The 20,930-nt window shown below is 40.1% G+C and overlaps 1 pseudogene; it reads left to right on the top strand.

The window, feature by feature from the left end:
- Positions 1 to 10,975: 10,975 nt before the first annotated feature.
- LOC118529257 (large ribosomal subunit protein eL8 pseudogene) lies at positions 10,976 to 15,879 on the top strand (annotated as a pseudogene).
- Positions 15,880 to 20,930: the final 5,051 nt, after the last annotated feature.

Here is a 20,930-nt window from a genome sequence, read left to right as displayed (position 1 = left end):
AAAGCTCCAGAGAGCAAACCCTAGCAGATTACTTAGCCCGGACCAGGCAAGGGCGGGGCAATTCCGCCTCCGGCAAAGACATTTGGGAACCACGGCAACAGGCCCCTCCCCCAGAAGATCAGCAAGAACAGCCAGCCAAGACCAAGTTTAGCGATCAATGAGAACGGCAGAACTCCAGCACTAGGGGAATACTGCACATAGAATCCATGGCTTTTTTTTACCATGATTCTGTAGTCTTTCAAAGTTAATTCTTTTTTTAACTGTCTTTTTTTTTTTTTGAATTTTTCTTTTCCTCTTTTTCAACCAACATCTTATCAATCCCTTTTTTAAAAAACATTTTTATTTTTCATTTTTAGAGTCATATTCTATCCCTTCATAGTAGTTACCCATATTTTTGGCATATATATATAAGTTGTTCTCTCTTTAAAATTTTGAGATAGTTTCTTCTAACAGATCAAAATATACCCTAAATCTCTAGTGTATGGTTTTTTTCTACTCCCCTGCCTGATCACATTCTCTCCCTTTTTTTTCCCCTTTTTTTTTAATCCTCTTCTTTCTTTTTTCAAACTACTTCTTATCAATTCCTTTTATAAAATTTTTTATAATTTTCATCTTTACAGTCATATTCCATCCCTTCATCATATCAACCCTTATTTTTGTACATATATAAGTTTTTCTTTCGTTAAAATTTTGGGAGGCACTTTCTTCTAACAGACCAAAATACACCCAAAATCTAGTGTGTGGCACTGATCTATGTACCAGCCTGATCATATTTGATCATAATCTTTTTTGTTTTGTTTTGTTCTGTTTTTGTTTGTTTTTATCTTTTTCTTTTTCTTTTTTTTTCTTTTTCTTTTTTCTCTCTTTCCCTTTCTTTTCCCCCTGCTTCAGGTCTTTTCTGATTTGTTTAGAGTATATTTTCTGGGGATGTTGTTACCCTGTTAGCATTTTGTTCTCTCATTAATCTATTCTCCTCTGGACAAAATGACAAGACGGAAAAAATCACCTCAACAAAAAGAACAAGAGGTAGTACTGACTGCCAGGGACCTACTCAATATGGACATTAGTATGATGTCGGATCTAGAGTTCAGAATCATCACTTTAAAGATACTAGCTGGGCTTGAAAAAAGCATGGAAGTTATTAGAGAAACCCTTTCTGGAGAAGTAAAAGAACTAAAATCTAACCAAGTAGAAATCAAAAAGGCTATTAATGAGGTGCAATCAAATATGGGGGCGCTAACTGCTAGGATAAATGAGGCAGAAGAGAGATTCAGTGATATAGAAGACCAAATGATGGAAAATAAAGAAGCTGAGAAAAAGAGAGATCAACAACTACTGGATCACGAGGGCAGAATTTGAGAGCTAAGCGATACCATAAGACGAAACAACATTAGAATAATTGGGATCCCAGAAGAAGAAGAAAGAGAGGGGCAGAAGGTATACTGGAGCAAATTATAGCAGAGAACTTCCCTAATTTGGGGAAGGAAACAGGCATCAAAATCCAGGAAGCACAGAGAACCCCTCTCAAAATCAATAAAAATAGGTCAACACCCCGACATCTAATAGTAAAACTTACGAGTCTCAGAGACAAAGAGAAAATCCTGAAAGCAGCTCAGGAGAAGAGATCTGTAACCTATAATGGTAGAAACATTAGATTGGCAACAGACCTATCCACAGAGACCTGGCAGGCCAGAAAGGACTGGCATGATATCTTCAGAGCACTAAATGAGAAAAATATGCAGCCAAGAATACTATATCCAGCTAGGCTGTCATTGAAAATAGAAGGAGAGATAAAAAGCTTCCAGGACAAACAAAAACTAAAGGAATTTGCAAACACGAAACCAGCCCTACAAGAAATATTGAAAGGGGTCCTCTAAGCAAAGAGAGAGCCTAAAAGCAACATGGACCCGAAAGGAACACAGACAATATACAGTAACAGTCACCTTACAGGCAATACAATGGCACTAAATTCATATCTTTCAATAGTTACCCTGAATGTAAATGGGCTAAATGCCCCAATCAAAAGACACAGGCTATCAGATTGGATAAAAAAACAAGACCCATCGATATGCTGTCTGCAAGAGACTCATTTTAGACACAAAGACATCCCCAGAATGTAAGTGAGGGGGTGGAAAACCAGTTACCATGCTAATGGACACCAAAAGAAAGCTGGGGTGGCAATCCTTATATCAGACAAATTAGATTTTAAACCAAAGACTGTAATAAGAGATGAGGAAGGACACTATATCCTACTTAAAGGGTCTATCCAACAAGAAGATCTAATAATGGTAAATATCTATGCCCCTAACATGGGAGCAGCCTATTATATAAGCCAATTAATAACAAAAGCAAAGAAACACATTGACAACAATACAATAATAGTGGGGGAGTTTAACACCCCCCTCACTGAAATGGACAGATCATCTAAGCAAAAGATCAACAAGGAAATAAGACTTTAAATGACACACTGGACCAAATGGACTTCACAGATATATTCAGAACATTCCATCCCAAAGCAACGGAATACACATTCTTCTCTAGTGCCCATGGAACATTCTCCAGAATCGATCACATCCTAGGTCATAAATCAGGTCTCAACCGGTACCAAAAGATTGGGATCATTCCCTGCCTATTTTCAGACCACAATGCTTTGAAACTAGAACTCAATCACAAGAAGAAAGTCGGAAAGAACTCAAATACATGGAGGCTAAAGAGCATTCTTCTAAAGAATGAATGGGTCAACCAGGAAATTAAAGAAGAATTAAAAAAATTCATGGAAACCAATGAAAATGAAAACACAACTATTCAAAATCTTTGGTATGCAGCAAAGGCAGTCCTAAGAGGAAAGTATATAGCAATACAAGCCTTTCTCAAGAAACAAGAAAGGTCTCAAATACACAACCTAACCCTACACCTAAAGGAGCTGGAGAAAGAACAGCAAATAAAGCCTAAACCCAGCAGGAGAAGAGAAATAATAAAGATCAGAGCAGAAATCAATGAAATAGAAACTAAAAGAAAAGTAGAACAGATCAACGAAACTAGGAGCTTGTTCTTTGAAAAAATTAACAAGATTGATAAACCCCTGGCCAGACTTATCAAAAAGAAAAGAGAAATGACCCAAATCAACAAAATCATGAATGAAAGAGGAGAGATCACAACCAACACCAAAGAAATACAAACAATTATAAGAACATATTATGAGCAACTCTATGCCAGCAAATTAGATAATCTGGAAGAAATGGATGCATTTCTAGAGATATATCAACTACCAAAACTGAACCAGGAAGAAATAGAAAACCTGAACAGACCCATAACCACTAAGGAAATTGAAGCAGTCATCAAAAATCTCCCAAAAAACAAAAGCCCAGGGCCAGATGGCTTCCCCGGGGAATTCTACCAAACATTTAAAGAAGAATTAATACCTATTCTTCTGAAACTGTTCCAAAAAATAGAAATGGAAGGAAATCTTCCAAACTCATTTTATGAGGCCAGCATTACCTTGATCCCAAAACCAGACAAAGACCCCATCAAAAAGGAGAATTACAGACCAATATCCCTGATGAACATGGATGCAAAAATTCTCACCAAAATACTAGCCAGTAGGGTCCACAGTACATTAAAAGGATTATTCACCATGACCAAATGGGATTTATCCCTGGGCTACAAGGTTGGTTCAACATCCGCAAATCAATCAACGTGATACAATACATTAATAAAAGAAAGAACAAGAATCATATGATCCTCTCAATAGATGCAGAAAAAGCATTTGACAAAGTACAGCATCCTTTCTTGATCAAAACTCTTCAGAGTATAGGCATAGAGGGTACATACCTCAATATCATAAAAGCCATCTATGAAAAACCTACAGTGAATATCCTTCTCAATGGGGAAAAACTGATAGCTTTCCCCCTAAGGTCAGGAACGCGGCAGGGATGTCCACTATCACCACTGCTATTCAACATAGTATTAGAAGTCCTAGCCACAGCAATCAGACAACAAAAAGAAATCAAAGGCATCTAAATCGGCAAAGAAGAAGTCAAACTCTCACTCTTTGCAGATGATATGATACTTTATGTGGAAAACCCAAAAGATTCCACCCCAAAACTGCTAGAACTCATACAGGAATTCAGTAAAGTGGCAGGATATAAAATCAATGCACAGAAGTCAGTGGCATTGCTATACACCAACAACAAGACAGAAGAAAGAGAAATTAAGGAGTCGATCCCATTTACGATTGCACCCAAAACCTTAAGATACCTAGGAATAAATCTAACCAAAGAGGCAAAGGATCTGTACTCAGAAAACTATAAAATACTCATGAAAGAAATTGAGGAAGACATAAAGAAATGGAAAAATTTGTTCCATGCTCATGGATTGGAAGAACAAATATTGTGAAGATGTCAATGTTACCTAGAGCAATCTACACATTCAATGCAATCCCCATCAAAATACCAGCCACTTTTTTCAAAGAAATGGAACAAATAATCCTAAAATTTGTATGGAACCAGAAAAGACCCCAAATAGCCAGAGGAATGTTGAAAAAGAAAAGCAAAGCTGGCGGCATCACAATTCCGCACTCAAACTCTATTACAAAGCTGTCATCATCAAGACAGTATGGTACTGGCACAAAAACAGACACACAGATCAATGGAACAGAATAGAGAGCCCAGAAATGGACCCTCAACTCTATGGTCAACTAATCTTTGACAAAGCAGGAAAGAATTTCCAATGGAAAAAAGACAGTCTCTTCAACAAATGGTGTTGGGAAAATTGGACAGCCACATGCAGAAGAATGAAACTGGACCATTTCCTTACACCACACACAAAAACAGACTCAAAATGGTTGAAAGACCTAAATGTGAGATAGGAGTCCATCAACATCCTAAAGGAGAACACAGGCAGCAACCTCTTCGACCTCAGCCGCAGCAACTTCTTCCTAGAAACATCCCCAAAGGCAAGGGAAGCAAGGGCAAAAATGAACTATTGGGACTTCATCAAGATAAAAAGCTTTTGCAAAGCAAAGGAAACAGTCAACAAAACCAAAAGACAACCGACAGAATGGGAGAAGATATTTGCAAATGACATATCAGATAAAGGGCTAGTATCCAAAATCTATAAAGAACTTATCAAACTCAACACCCAAAGAACAAAAAATCCAATCAAGAAATGGGCAGAAGACATGAACAGACATTTTTCCGAAGAAGACATCCAAATGGCCAACAGACACATGAAAAAGTGTTCAACATCACTCGGCATCAGGGAAATCCAAATCAAAACCTCAATGAGATACCACCTCACACCAGTCAGAATGGCTAAAATCAACAAGTCAGGAAATGACAGATGTTGGCGAGGATGCGGAGAAAGGGGAACCCTCCTACACTGTTGGTGGGAATGCAAGCTGTGCAGCCACTCTGGAAAACAGTATGGAGGTTCCTCAAAGAGTTGAAAATAGAGCTACCATATGATCCAGCAATTGCACTACTGGGTATTTACCCCAAAGATACAAATGTAGGGATACGAAGGGGTACGTGCACCCCGATGTTTATAGCAGCAATGTCCACAATAGCCAAACTGTGGGAAGAGCCAAGATGTCCATCAACAGATGAATGGATAAAGAAGTTGTGGTATATATATACAATGGAATATTATGCAGCCATCAAAAGGAATGAGATTTTGCCATTTGCAACGACGTGGATGGAACTGGAGGGTATTATGCTGAGCGAAATAAGTCAAACAGAGAAAGACATGTATCATATGACCTCACTGATATGAGGAATTCTTAATCTCAGGAAACAAACTGAGGGTTGCTGGAGTGGGGGGTGGGGTGGGAGGAATGGGGTGACTGGGTGATAGACACTGGGGAGGGTATGTGCTCTGGTAAGCACTGTGAATTGTGCAAAACTGTTGAATCTCAGATCTGTACCTCTGAAACAAATAATGCAATATATGTTAAGAGAAAAAAAAAAAGAAGATAGCAGGAGGGGAAGAATGAAGGGGGGGAAATCGGAGGGGGAGACGAACCACAAGAGACGATGGACTCTGAAAAACAAACTGAGGGTTCTAGAGGGGAGGGGGTGGGAGGATGGGTTAGCCTGGTGATGGGTATTAAAGAGGGCACGTTCTGCATGGAGCACTGGGTGTTATGCACAAACAATGAATCATGGAACACTACATCTAAAACTAATGATGTAATGTATGGTGATTAACATAACAATAAAAATTTTTAAAAAAATTCTCAGGTTTCCCACTTGGCCCAGTGGAGCTTGCAGACCCTTTGAGGGCAGATGCCAGGATTCTTACTGTTCTCTACTCACCTTACAGACCTGGGATCCTGAGCCCTACTAGCTATGCAGTAAATCCCAGTTGGGTTTATATCTATGTGATGTTGAAGTGAAAATTTAGAATCTTATGTAAATGCTTTCATTTAAATTAATGTATGTATTAAAGCTAGAGGTGTGATGTTTTGAAAAAAAAAAAACAAAACAGAGATCATAGGGAAAGAGAGGAAAAAATGAAACAAGACGAAAACAGAGAGGGAGACAAACCATAAGAGACTCTTAATTATAGGAAACAAACTGAGGGTTGCTAGAGGGGAGGAGTGTGGAGGGATGGGGTAACTGGGTGATGGACAATGGGGAGGGTATGTGTCGTAATGAGCACTGGGTATTATATAAGACTGATGAATCACAGACCTGTACCCCTGAACCAAATAATACATTATATGTTAATTAATTGAATTTAAAAAAAAGTCTTAAGTCTTATTTTTAATAGCTAGTATAGGATCTGACACATGCTGGCACTAAATTTATTAAAAAATATTTACTGAGGAGTTAATATCTCAATTATAGTACCCCCTGTACTGTATTATAAATTATTTGTGTCCTTACTTTTTCAATAGATTGTGACCTTCTCACTCTTACTCATCTTTGCATTCCTTAGGCAACACAATTCCAAGTGTATAATAGATATTCTACAATAGAATAGATGGATGGGGCGCCTGGGTGGCTCAGTCAGTTGAACATCCAACTCTTGATTTCAGCTCAGGTCATGATCTCAGGCTCTTGAGATCGAGCCCCACATGGGGCTCCCTGCTGGGTGTGAAGCCTGCTTGGGGTTCTCTCTCTCCCCCTCTCCCTCTGCCCCTCCAGCACCCCCCACTCCCTACCCTGCTTGCACACACACTCTCTCTCTCTCAAAAAAAAAAAAAAAAGATAAAATAGATGGATGTTATACATAGTAGTTTTTATGTCCCTTAACAAATTTATCAGAAAACACAAGCCTCAGTTATTGTATTTTTTTGCTTTTTTAGGACAGTGACATTTTAATGGCTTTCTGAAAGTCCCAGAATGTGTTTTTTAAAAATGACAATATATACTGCAAGTGTGATTTAAATATATAGAAATGTATCAATAATTTAGTTTATCTAATTCATAAAGATCTCATTCTACAGAGAAATATGATTTGTAAAGTAGCAGTATGCTCCAGATAATTAAAACTCACACATAGTTAAAGTAATTTAACAATTGAACATCTTTCCCCAGCAGACACTAATTCAAAACAATCTATCTTTGTTTGTAGGATGTGATTGAATCCTCAGCAGCAAATAGAATTCACTGGTCCATTATACGAACACAAAGGCTGTTAGAATGTGCATGCCTGGTGAGTATTAAACACTGGGTCCAGTGGAACAGTGTTTTATAAACTCAGTCTTTAACACAGAAGCAATAACAAATGCTTTCACAGAAATAATCTTCATGCTCATCATATCACAAAAAGTTCACGTAATTCAAATCTGAATGGCCACATTTGAATGATCAAATATACTTTTATATAAAATAATAACAAAATTTTAATTTTGAAATCATTGCAAATGACAGTTGATTCAGGAAGACTTATGGGAAATAATCATATTATATACCCATTTACAGATGAAGAAACCAGGGCACAGAAATGCTGAGTGACTTGTTCAAGATCACATTGGTAAAAAGTGGTAAGTCCAACCCAATGCCAAAGTGTTCTGGCTTTCAATCTGGGATTCTTCCCATTGTACCATGCTGTTTGCATCTTCTTAAGACATATGTTGTAGACCCAGTATAATATGAATTGAAGAGATTATAGAGGAGACGCAGACTTCATGTCCCACTTCGTGTCGGTTGATTTGGAGTCCAATGACCAACTAACTTAATGATGTTAGGTGCCAGAGTCAATGGGTAGTCCCCAGATATGGGCTTCCCGGACATTTCTTCCTGACCTCATGGATTGAGTCAGGCCGAATCATTGGTTGGCAATAGCACTGCTGCTCCCAGATGATCAGACGTGAGTGACAGGGTTTTAAAGGAAGTGAGTCAGTCTTGAAAAAAACTATCCCTCCTGGCTTTTTAGACCGGCTAAATTATAGCCAGCTTTTCTAGGACATACACTAATTTACTTGTACTTACGGGGACCAGTCATTGCACTTTATCTCATTTTGTTTTATCTCCACAAGAATTCAGTGAAACACATACCATTCCTACCATCTTATTTTACAGATGAGGAAACTATAATTTAGGGGAGGTGAAGTAATTTGCTCAAGATCAGGAGGTAGCAAGAGTTAAAGGAAGAATTCAAACAAGACAGTGAGACTCCAGAGCTCAGGCTATTACTCTCTTGTCTTTGAACTCGAAAATTGTTGAGGCTATTCTGTGATGATCTCCCACCCCCACGCCTCCATCATTGGGCCCAGCAGTGAAGACCTCCACAGAAGTTTTACATGATTTCAGACTAACAGGCTGCAATACAAACAGCAGAAGTAAAATATACATTTTAGGCTAAAATAAGAATTCTTTAAGCTTTAATGTGATAATAGAATATCATTCGGCAATAAAAAGAAATGAACTACTTATACATGCAAGAACACAAATTAATCTAAAAAGTATTATGCTAAGTGAAAGAAACCAGATTCAGGAGACTCCATACTGTAGGATTTTATTTATATGACATTCTGGAAAAGATAAAACTACAAGAACAAAAAAAAATACATTGGTGGTTACTAGGGGCTAGGGATGAAGAGAGGGGTTAACTACAAAGGGGAACAAGGGAACTTTTGGAGGTGATGAAAATATTCTGTATATAATTTTCAAACTTCTTATGATGTGCACCTAAAAAGGTGAATTTACTGTGCATAAATTATGAGTCAGTAAACCAGACTTTTAAAAAGTAGAAATAAATATGGTCTCTAAAGCAATGTTTTTCAAATCTCCATTAACGAGATACAACCCATCAACGAGTTGTGAATTCAATTTAGAGGGTTGTGATTGGCAAAGTGAAATAGAATAGGGACACCTGGATGGCTCAGTCGGTTAAGTATCTGACTCTTGATCTCAGCTCAGGTCTTGACCTCAGAGTCATGAGTCAAGCCCTGTGTTGGGCTCCACACTGGGCATGGAGCCTACTTAAAAAAAAAAAAAAGGTGAAATAGAATAGGAAATATCAGAGTCCTTGCACACAGTGAAAGGAGAATTGCTAATGAAGCATTTTATTCTGTTTCATGCATCTGTATGTGCTATAATGAAATATCAGGAAAATGGAAACCATGGTCAGTGTGTTTTTTTTAATGGAGGGAATTTAACTGGAAACTGGTTACACAAATAATGAAGAAGCTGAGAAGCCAACAGGGGAAGATGAGACAACCCAGAGATCAGCAATGGCAGAAACCACTAATCCCTTTCAACTGGAGGGACAAAGGGAGGTGACAGTGTTGCTGGGTCCCAGAGCTGGGGTCATCCAACGGAAGCTGAAATCAAAGGAGGACCTTTTTGGAAGACCCAGCCACTGTCAAAGATGCACTCAAGGCAGAGAAAGATGGAGGGAATCGTCCTCGCTTTCCCATTCCCCTCACCCTCCAGTCTTAGAGCTGCATGTGAGTGGCACCCAGCCACAAGTCAGTTAACATAACCTGGGAGCCTTGGAAATACAGCCTCTTGGGATCAGCATCATTGAAACATGGCAGAAGAAGAGAAGAGCAAGGGATGGATTTGAGAGCAGAGAGTTCCAGGGCTGACGCAGCTGTGAAGTAAAATGTATTTCTGATTGAAGGTCAGATTCCAAAAGGTTTAAAAGTCATTGCTTTAGAGGACAAAGCTCTTCTCCGTGTTGTTCTCTCTATATACAGGAAGAATAAAATCACACTTTTGACCATTAGAGGATGCCACATTTTGCCCTTTTGTGTGTGTTTGAAAAGACAGTTTGAATTAAAGAAGTTGGATTGGGAGACTAACCCACTTCTCTCCTTAGTGTTGGAGTAGTCATACCAAGATCTCTTAGTAGTAAAGGTAAAACTGGCAGATGTAGATGAAATTTAGGCTAGGAAAAGCAGAGCAGGAAGGAAGTATGCAAGCCACAAATGTGTGAGGAAAGAAACGAAATGCTTTTCTCCGATGGTGTGGAAGGAAAATTATAGCAGTTAAAAATTGATATGCTGGTATCAAATCACCCCTGTCAGCAGGTATTTGTGAGATGGATCTCTAAAACTGCCCAGATCCAGGGGCGCCTGGGTGGCTCAGTCCGTTAAGCAGCTGCTTTCGGCTCAGGTCATGATCCTGGGGTCTTGGGATCGAGCCCCACATCCGGCTCCCTGCTCAGCGGAGAGCCTGTTTCTCCCTCTCCATCTGCCTGTCACTCTGCCTACTTGTGCTCTCTCTCTGTCAAATAAATAAATAAAATCTTTAAAAAAATAAATAAATAAAAAATAAATAAATAAATAAATAAATAAAACTGCCCGGATCCACAAGGAATAGCAATCATGATTTGGCAACACCACCTTATTCCCGCTCTGATGATTATTCACTTCTTCCCTTTCCAAAGCTTTGACCTTGAATTATTTGGGATTTCTGATCTCAAGAAATAGCTCCCAAGCCTCCCTTGTTAAGTCAAGCCTAATGCTTGATTCCTTGTGTTTAAAAACACACAGTGCTGCTCTTCCCTCCAGCCTTCCGAGATGCCAAAAGGAAAGAAGGCAAAGAAGAAGGCAGCCTGGGCTCCTGTTGTCTTGAAGAAGCAAGAGGCCAAGAACGTGGTCAATCCCCTGTTGGAGAAAAGGCCCAAGAATTTTGGCATCAGACAGGACATCCAGCCCAAAAGGGACCTCACGCTCTTTGTCGAATCGCTGCCTCTGGCTGCAGCGGTACAGGGCTATTCTCCATAAGCCTCTAAAAGTGCCTCCTCTGATTAACCAGTTCGCCCAGACCTTGGACCACCAAACTGCTACTCAACTGCTTATGCTCGCCCACAGATAGAGACCAGAGGCAAAGTAAGAGAGGAAGCAGAGATTGTTGGCCCAGGCTGTGAAGAAAGCTGCTCCAAAGCAGATATCCCCACTAAGAGGCCACCTGTCCTTCAAGTGGGGGTTAATATGTCACCACCTTGGTGGAAAACAAGAAGGCTCAGACGGTAGTGATTGTACATGATGTGGATCCCATTGAGCTGGTTGTCTTCTTGCCTGCTCTGTGTTGTAAGATGGGGGCTCCCTACTGCATTATCAAGGGAAGGCCAGGTTGGGGCGTCTGGTCCACAGGAAGACCTACACCTCTGTGGCCTTCACTCAGGTTCACTTGGAAGACAAAGGAGTTCTGGCTAAGCTGGTAGAAGCTATCAGGACCAATTACAAAGAAAGATATGATGAGATCCACCATCACTGAGGAGGCAAGATCCTGGGTCCTAAGTTGGTGGCTCGCATCGCAACGCTGGAAAAGGCAAAAAGGCTAAGGAACTGGCCACCAAACTGGGCTAAGTGTACGCTGTTGAATTTTCTGTATACAAAAGTGATAAAAAGTTCTCTTCCACAAAAAAATAAAAAAATAAAATAAAAACATGCACTGTCTACTTTTGGACTTCTCCATCTACACCAATCATGCAGGAGCAACATTCTTCAATCTGTTTCTTTCCCGTCTAGTCTCCTTCAGTTATTTTAAAATATGGTTTGGAGAATATTGTTTTAAATTCAACTGTATCATTATTAAGAGTTATTTTTAAAGGCAATGAGTATTTGTTGAATGAATGAATGGATGGATGTGTGGGTGGATGGATGGATGGATGGATGAAGGCAATGTGAGTGAGCCTCAGTTCTAAGATTCTGCCAGGCTCATGGGGCCTCCTCAAGCCAGTTTCCTGGTTCTGACCTGACTTGAAATTTGAAGACCACCAGAACACCACTGTGCTGCCATCTAGCGGTAGCATAACCTACGTGTGAGAAAGGTACTTGCCAAAAAACAAGCTTGTATGCAAAACGAAAGTGAATGTCACAGTTCTCTTTCTGGAGCAGCTTATGGGTCCTCATTTGGCTATCTTTGGTAATAACAGCACTTCACCTTGATGCTTAACACATGTACAAAGAACACTCGCAGGATTATATAAATCGATGCCACCAACTCAGGTATCATATGGTACAACAGGTCCTTCTTAGCACAGTAAGTGCCGACGGTCTCTGTATTTTGACACAGTCAGTAGGCTCGTGATTTTTAAAAATGTGATAACCAGCTGTTTTTAGGAGAAAGTATAATCATCATTTTATTGCTTCCATACTTCAGTTTTAATTTGATATCTCTTTCAAAAAAACATACTTTTTTCCCCTATATAAACACTAACATCTTAATTGGAACAAAAACCACATTTATTCCAGAATATAATTATATAAAAATAAAATAAAATGGTTACAAAGTTTAGGAAATCAGGCGTATAAAATAAGGTCTCCACACTTGGGCATCCTGCAGCCTAGCCAAGCTGACACATAAAATCAACCATCACATGTGTCTTGGTGTGGGCCTATTTTTATCCACTGTACTGTGCTCTCAATGGACTCTTCTAATCTGTAGACTCATGTGCTTCAGTTCTGAGACATTTTATTGATTTTTTGTTTTTGAACACCCTCTTCTACATTTTCTTTGTTCTCTATTTCTGGACTCCTATTATTGGGATTTTAGAACTTCTGGCTGGACTGCCAATGTTCCTGTCCACTTTTACCATTTTTCATCTGCCTGTCTTTTACCTTGTTTACTGGAAAATTTCCTTAATTTTTTTCTTTCAACCCTTTTATTGAGTTTTTAGTTTTGCTATCATGTTTTTAGTTTTCAGAGATTTTCTTTTTCCTTCGAGGGACCTCTGCACCCTGCTAAAACAGTATCCTTCTCTTGTTTCATTGGCGATATCTTTTCTTATCTCAGAATATTAATGGCAGCATTCCTTCAAAAAAGTGTTCTTTTCTCTCGCGTGGTCTGTTTCCTCCGAGTTGCTTTCTTTTTCTGCTTATTTCTTTGGTTTCTATCTTCCATATTGGAGACTTCCCTCGGATGTGTGGTTGTTTTCATTTCCTCAAGAGTAAGGAACTAAAAAGCTGCTTGCTGGCTCTGAGCAGGGAGGGGAAAAGGGAACGCTTCACAGTGGGGTAGTCGGGGACCTCTACAGTCAGTCTATTTAGTTCTGGTTTATTGGGCTGGTCAAAGTCCTTGAAGAAAACTTTTCTGATCTCCCTTCATACAAACAAGGAGGCCAGCTGCTGATTGGGAGAAGGGGCCAAGGCATCTCAGGATCTGTTTTCAGTACTATGTGCCCTGCTTGCAATAACACCTGGTGGCATCTGCGCTCATCCCTCCCAAGAATAAACCCCCATTCTCACAAGGTCTCCCCGATGGCCCAGCTACAGAGTCAGAGGAGACCTGGGGTCCAGTTACTTAATGGACTCTCAACCAGCTGTCCTATTTCCAGCTCTTCTCACTCCACTTCCCTACCTCCGCAGCTGCCAGAGCCTGCCCGACCTGAACCCACCGGAGATCCTGAGTGTAAATTAGGACGAATGTCAGCTTTCTGGGCTGCTGACTTATGATTCTATTTTGGGCGGTTTGCTAAGCCATGTATCACCCCATCTGTTTTGTAGCTTCAAAATCTTGCTTCTATCATCTCCTTTCTCTTTTCTCTCCATCCTGGTGAGGCTCTGCCTTTATGACAATCCCTTCGCTCTTGTTTTAGTAGGGTTGTGAGGAGGGGCAAAAGCAGATGGTTGCCTATAACTACCATCTTTACCAGGAAGGCTTCAGTGGGATCTTTAAAAATAACTTCTGTCGATGAAGCTTCTACTCATTTAAAGATTCTTTAAATGTTTTTAAAGTAGGGAAGTTAAGTGTTTTTTTTTTTTTTTTTGTAGTCAAACATAATTAACTTTGTGTATATGATTTCTTCCCTTGTTTCCAAACTTAAGAACTCTTTGTCCTATGTTAAGATTCGGTAAATATTTACTTGGGTCTGTCCGAAGTAAAACTGTCAAGTAGCCATGGGGTTTTTTGGCACCAGCTTCCAATCTTCTATTGGTGATTTTGTCCCTCCCTCCTTCTGGAGTGTTCCCAGTGCCTCTGAGAATCCCTGTGATGCCCTCTGTTCACTAACATTCTCAGTCAAGACCCTTCCCTTCCTTCTATGATGGCTCCCTATGCTTCAGGCTTCAGCAGTCCCTTCCACCACATCAAAACATACCTGTCCAAAGGGTCTTATTTTGTTATACTCTGCTCTTTCCTAGCTAACTAAAGGTACCAACAACTGTTCCAGAGGAATTTTACATTCGTTATTGATTTAATCCTTACGACAACCCAGTGTGATCGATATTATTAGTCCCATTCCATAGATGAATACATTGAGGCTTAGAGAAGTTAAGCCTCTCCTATCCAGGATCACTAGGCTGGTAAGTCACGAGGGTCTACAGTACACAACGGCTTTTAACCACTGCATACATTTTCCCTATTTACTGTGCTAACTCACACAATAAGACATTTAACAAATTTTAATGGCTATTTTTTAAGACCATACTTTAACCTAAATGGTGAGTCTAATAGTGAATATTTCAAATACAGCAAAAGTTTTAGGCAGCAGGGCCTTTTATTGCCATTTAGGGTTACCTTTCTCCTCCCATCCACCCCCACAGAATGCAACGTCGATTTGGCATTTTTAACACTGCAGCTAAAGATTATAAAAATAAAGCCATCTATGACCACGAAAAGCTCTGTGGGAGCTATGTTATAAACTATAGCACTCAGCCGAGAAAGACTAGCTTTTAAGCAGCGTATTTAGATCTGTTGGCGTGTTATTAGACACATACTTGAGCCCATTCTCCTCTTCACCTCTGTGTTTTCAATTCAAAGAAGGGTTTTTATTCTTCATGGAAACAAATGATTTCAAAATCACAACGCATCTTCTCTGATTATTTCCATCTAAGGTTATATAAACACACAGTATTTATGATTTCATACACATTTTTTATCCTTACTGGGCTACGTTGGTTTCCAGGAATGAAATAGTAGAATAGTAGAGTATTCTAGATCTTCTCCAGGGATTCAGTAACCTCCTGTAACCCAGAACGCTCAGCTCCTCCACCTCTGACACCAAATTGATCGGACCCCCCAGTTTCACACACAAATACACACGTTAAAGGACTATGGTGTGCATTGTCTATGACATCAGAATAATAAGACAATGACTCTCTCTTCAAAAAACTCATGGTCTAGAAAAGAGAGACATATAATATGCAATAAAAATGTAAGGAAAAATTTAAATTTTTTTTTCAAGTAGGCTCCATGCCCAACATGGGGCTTGAACTCACAACCCTAAGATCAAGAGTCGCATGCTCCCCTGACTGAGCTAGCCAGATGCCCCAAGAAAAAAATATTTTAAAAATCCATTCCTGAATTTTCCTTTTTTGTACTTCCAGGCAAAGAATAGAAGTTTTGGACTCTTTGCTTCCTTGCCGCCCCCTCCATCAAAAAAAACAAGCAAACCCTGAATCTTCTCATACCCTATCTTCTCCTCTCAGTAAATGGCATTCAGGCAGTTTTTCAGGCCAAAAACTTCGATTACTCTTAATGTCCATGTCTACCCCCTTCTCACTGCCCCAAGTCCAACCTATCAGTAGGTACTGCCCGTTCTCCGAAATGTACCAAGCAGCTGACTGGTCCCCTTTCTGATGGCTGTCACACTGATTTATTTTATTTTTAAAGATTTTATTTACTTATTTTAGAGGGGGGCAGGGGTGGAGGGAGAGGGAGAGAGATCCAGGCCAACCCCCGCTAAGCAGGAGCCCAATGCGGGGCTCAATCTCAGGAACCGTGAGATCATGACCTGAGCCGAAATCACCAGTCTGACGCTTAACTGACTGAGCCACCCAGGTGCCCCTGTCACACTGATTTAAGCACCTTCATTTCTCTCTTGGACTGCTACAGGTACTTCCCAAATGGACTCTGCTTTCCCTTCTTCCATTTTTGCTCCATGACAATCTATTCTTCACACAGCAGACAGAAGCTCCCTTAAAAGCGCACACCAGCTTCTGTTTCCGCCGTAAGGGAGTAACCCAGTCTGGATTTACCTTCTCCCATAATAAGAAAACTGGACAAAAATGTCTTTAATACCTGCTTTCAGACATTAGACAACTGGCAGCCCAGCCCTGTGGCCTCTGGGAGAAAGAAACAATCAGGTGAGCCCTGAGATTGTCCCAGGTCACCTGAGGCAGTTTCCAGGCTTGGTGCACACAGCAGGAATCCAGACAGACCCCAGAAGTCTCACTGAATTGAACAGACAGGGATGACAGTTGGGAGAGGCCAAAGCAGCTAGAATTTGTGCAGCACCATTTTTAAAAAAGGCTTTACTCGGGGCGCCTGGGTGGCTCAGTTGGTTAAGCGACTGCCTTCGGCTCAGGTCATGATCCTGGAGTCCTGGGATCGAGTCCCGCATCGGACTCCCTGCTCAGCAAGGAGTCTGCTTCTCCCTCTGACCCTCCCCCCTCTCATGCTCGCTCTATCTCATTCTCTCTCTCAAATAAATAAATAAAATCTCAAAAAAAAAAAAAATAAAAAAAATAAAAAAGGCTTTACTTTTCACTTCAAATTACTTTGGCTACTATGTCGCAAATCAACTGACTGTGTCAGTGTGGGGCTAGTTCTTAGCTTTCAGTTTCGGTTCCCTTTATCTATTTATCAATCATTACCTCATTACCACAGCGTCTGAATTAGTACAGCTTTAAACAGCCCTGTGATGAGGTAGTGCATGGCTTCCGGCTTTCTTCTTTTTCAAGATTGTTAGTGTAGGTATTTCATATTTCCAGAAAATTTTTAGAACCAGCTTGTCAATTTCTAGGAAAAAAAGCCTGTTAGGATTTTTACTAGAATTGTGTTGAATTCAAAGATCACTTTTGGAAGACTATTAATCTAATTATATGTATTTTCTAATCCATGATCATGATATAACCTTCTACTTATTTAGATTTTCTTTTTTTTTTTTTTAAAGATTTCATTTATTTATTTGACAGAGAGAGAGAGAGCAAGCACAAGCAGGGGAGTGGCAGGCAGAGGGAGAAGCAGACTCCCCGCTGAGCAAGGAGCCCCACACAAGGCTCGATCCCAGGACCCTGGGATCAGGACCTGAGGAGAAGGCAGACGCTTAACCAACTGAGCCACCCAGGTGTCCCTAGATTTTCTTTAATATCTCTTATCAATGTTTGTATTTATCACTGTAGAAGTCTATCAATGTTTGTATTTATCACTGTAGAAGTCTTACACAATTTTTGTAAATTTAATCTTAAGTAGTTCATTTTTCATGCTATTGTAAATGGTATTTTAAAATTTCATTTTCTAATTATTTGTTGGTAAATAGAAATATGATGGATTTTTGTATATTAAACTTATATTCTATGACCTTGTTAAATTCACATATTAAACCTTCTAGTTCTTTGTACATTCATTTTGATGTTTCTGTATAAACCATCATATCATTTGTAAATAAACAGTTTTACGTCCTCCTTTCTATGCTTTAATTCCATTGTGGCCAGGAAACATACTCCGTAAAATTTCAATATTTTTGACATTTCATGAGACTTGTTTTATGGTTTAGCATGTGGCCATGTTCAAAAATTTTCCAGATGCACTTTAAAAATGTTTTTCCATTAGGGTGCCTGGGTGGTGCGGTCAGTTAGCTTCTGACTCTTGGTTTTAGCACAGGTTGTGATCTCAGGGTCATGTGATGAGTCGCACCTTGGGCTCCCACACGGGGCTCCCACACTGGGCTCCCACACTGGGCTCCCTCATCTGGCTCCACACTCAGCGTGGAGTCTGCTTGATATTCTCTCCCTCTCCCTCTGCCCCTCCCTGCTGTGCTCTCTTTCTCTCAAATAAATAAATAAATCCTTAAAAATGTTTTCCCATGTCCTCTGGCCTCTATTGTTTCTTGTAAAATACCATTTCCATGATGAAACACCATCATATATCATTGATCCTCTACACAAAATATTTTTCTCTTTTGATATCTCTTAGTTTTTGATAGTTGGACTATGATGTACTTAGTTGTGCTTCTCTTGTATTTATCTTGCCTGGAATGTGTTGAGCTTCTTGGGTAAGTAAGTTATTTCCACAAATTTCTGGAAATTTCAACTATGTTTTCTTTAATTCTTTTTTTGGTCCCATTCTCCTCTTCTCATTCTGAGACTCGATTTGCACTTGGGTCAGATCACTTAAAATGTACCATTATTTGTTTATTATTTGTAATGTTCATTTGTATTGTTCATGATTTGTAATCTTATTTCCCTTCCTTTTCCAGATTGTGTAATTTCTAATGATCTTTCTTCAAGTTCACTGATTTTAGTGGTCATGAGAATTACCTCCTAGGCCACCAGCTACCAGGAGCATAATTGAGTGAGAACCTGAGCTATTATATTTTGAAATACTGTAAAATTCATCCCTGTTGTGCCTAAGCCACACTTCTCGTGGACTGCTGTACAAACACTAAGGAATCCTCTGATGGCTCACATTGGCTTGAGGACTCCCCAGTGGGCTTCCTGAACTTTTCTTAGACTACATGACACCTAATGTTCCTTCCTTCTCTCCTTCACTCCAGGTCAGACTTGTAGTGTGATATGACAGCTATCACTCCTAGTCCCCTTCCCATTTTCTATACGAAGCATTTCCCTGAACCCATTCTTTTTTTTTTTTTTTTTTTTACAGATTTTATTTATTTGACAGAGAGAGAGACAGCGAGAGCAGGAACACAAGCAGGGGGAGTGGGAGAGGGAGAAGCAGGCTCCGTGCTGAACAGGGAGCCCAACATGGGGCTCAATCCCAGGACCCTGGGATCATGACCTGAGCGGAAGGCAGACACTTAACAACTGAGCCACCCAGGCGCCCCCCGCCGCGCCCCCCCCGAACCCATTCTTCATGTCTGCTTTGAGCGGGCACCTGGAATAACACAGGTGAAATCAGTAGTGGTCTGAGAAAGCAAGAAGTAAGATGAAGATTCGAGACTGGCTTGCCTACCACCTGGCAGGCAATTGGATGTGACTCTTGGCAGGTGGAACAAGGAGAGTCTCTGGCAGAAGGCAGCCGCTCAAATGCTGAATGCTTTACTGGTGGTGAACTGGGAAAATATATCAATGGAGAGCAATGTGAAAGGTAAGGTAATACACACATACATATAGACTGTGTTCTGGAGCCTATTGCTGCATCTGCATCGAGGGTACACGTGCCATGAATGTGTGTCAGGGAACAATGGCAAACCTGCTCCTGGAAAACAGAGGACTCCTCTGATGGCAGATTTTGGCTCAAGGATTCTCCACTGTCCTTTCCAAACCTCCCTGAGACTGCATAGACGGTCCATCCAGCAAATCTTCCTTTGGTCTCTCCTTCACTTGGAATCACACTTGCATCCAGTGTGATGGCTCTCTGGCTTTCTCCAGCCACCTCCCCATTTTCTTTCCCAAATGTTTCCTATAACACAACTCTCACATGTTTAAGCTCTTCTTGGCGGCTACTTCTCAAAAGAGCGAGGTTAACACACTCACCCTTTCTTCTGCTACCTCCAATAGCTATTAAGCCCAACCAGTGAGTGTTTTTTATTTCAGAAATTATACTTTCCATGGGGTACTTGGCTGGCTCAGTCAGAAGAGCATGCAACCCTTGACCTTGGGGTCGTGAGTTTGAGCTCCACGTTGGGTATAGAGATTACTTAAATAAATAAATAAGTAAATACTTAAAAAGAAAAAAAACTATACTTTCCAGTTATTAAATATATCTTTGGCTCTTTTTCATAGTTTCCATGTCTCTGTTGACATTCCCCATCTATTAGTCAGTCATTGTTCCAGTACTTTCCATCACTTTCTTGACAGAGAGGGAAAAAGACCAATTTATTATCTAGACAAACTTTTGATCTAAAGTATAATTGGGAAGGGACAAATCTGTCAGGTGTCTTTGATTTTGAACTTCAAGATTTTAATCTAGCAATTCCACTTCTGAGTACATATGTGAAGGAAATAAAATCACTATCTTGATGAGATACATGCACGTGCATGTTCATTGCAACAGAACTTCCATTAGCCAAGACTTGGGGACCGCCTAAGTGCCCATCGGCGGATGAATGGATAAAGAAAGTATATGGTGGACTATTATTCAGCCATTAAAATAAGAAAAGGAAATCCTGCTGTTTGCCGCTACATGTATGAAGCTTGAGGGCATTATGCTAAGTGAAATAAGTCACATAGAGAAAGATAAATGTTGTATGATCTCATTTATATGTGGAATCTAAAAACAAAAACAAAACCAAAGTCATGGAAACAGAGATCCTATTGGTGGTTGCCAAAGGTAGGGGTTGGGGTTGGGGTGGAGCGGGGAGCCTGCTTCTCCCTCTGCCTGCAGCTCCCTCTGCTTGTGCTCTGTCTGTCTGTCTTTCTCAAATAAATAAATAAAATCTTGAAAGAAAAAAAAAGGAGAGCCCACTGAAGACATGGCATTTGGCTCCTGCTGTGCCTGGAGCCAGCCCATCCCCCGAGACATCAGGTTACATGGTAATGAAGTCTTCTACTTATATTAGTTTAGGTAAAGTTCCTATTTCTTGCTGAAAGAATCCTGGTTAATATAGTTAATAAATATAACATGTAT

The sequence above is a fragment of the Halichoerus grypus genome, chromosome 13 (genome assembly GCF_964656455.1).
Source record: "Halichoerus grypus chromosome 13, mHalGry1.hap1.1, whole genome shotgun sequence".
NCBI lineage: Eukaryota > Metazoa > Chordata > Mammalia > Carnivora > Phocidae > Halichoerus > Halichoerus grypus.
This window is presented reverse-complemented; position numbering and strand designations above follow the sequence as displayed.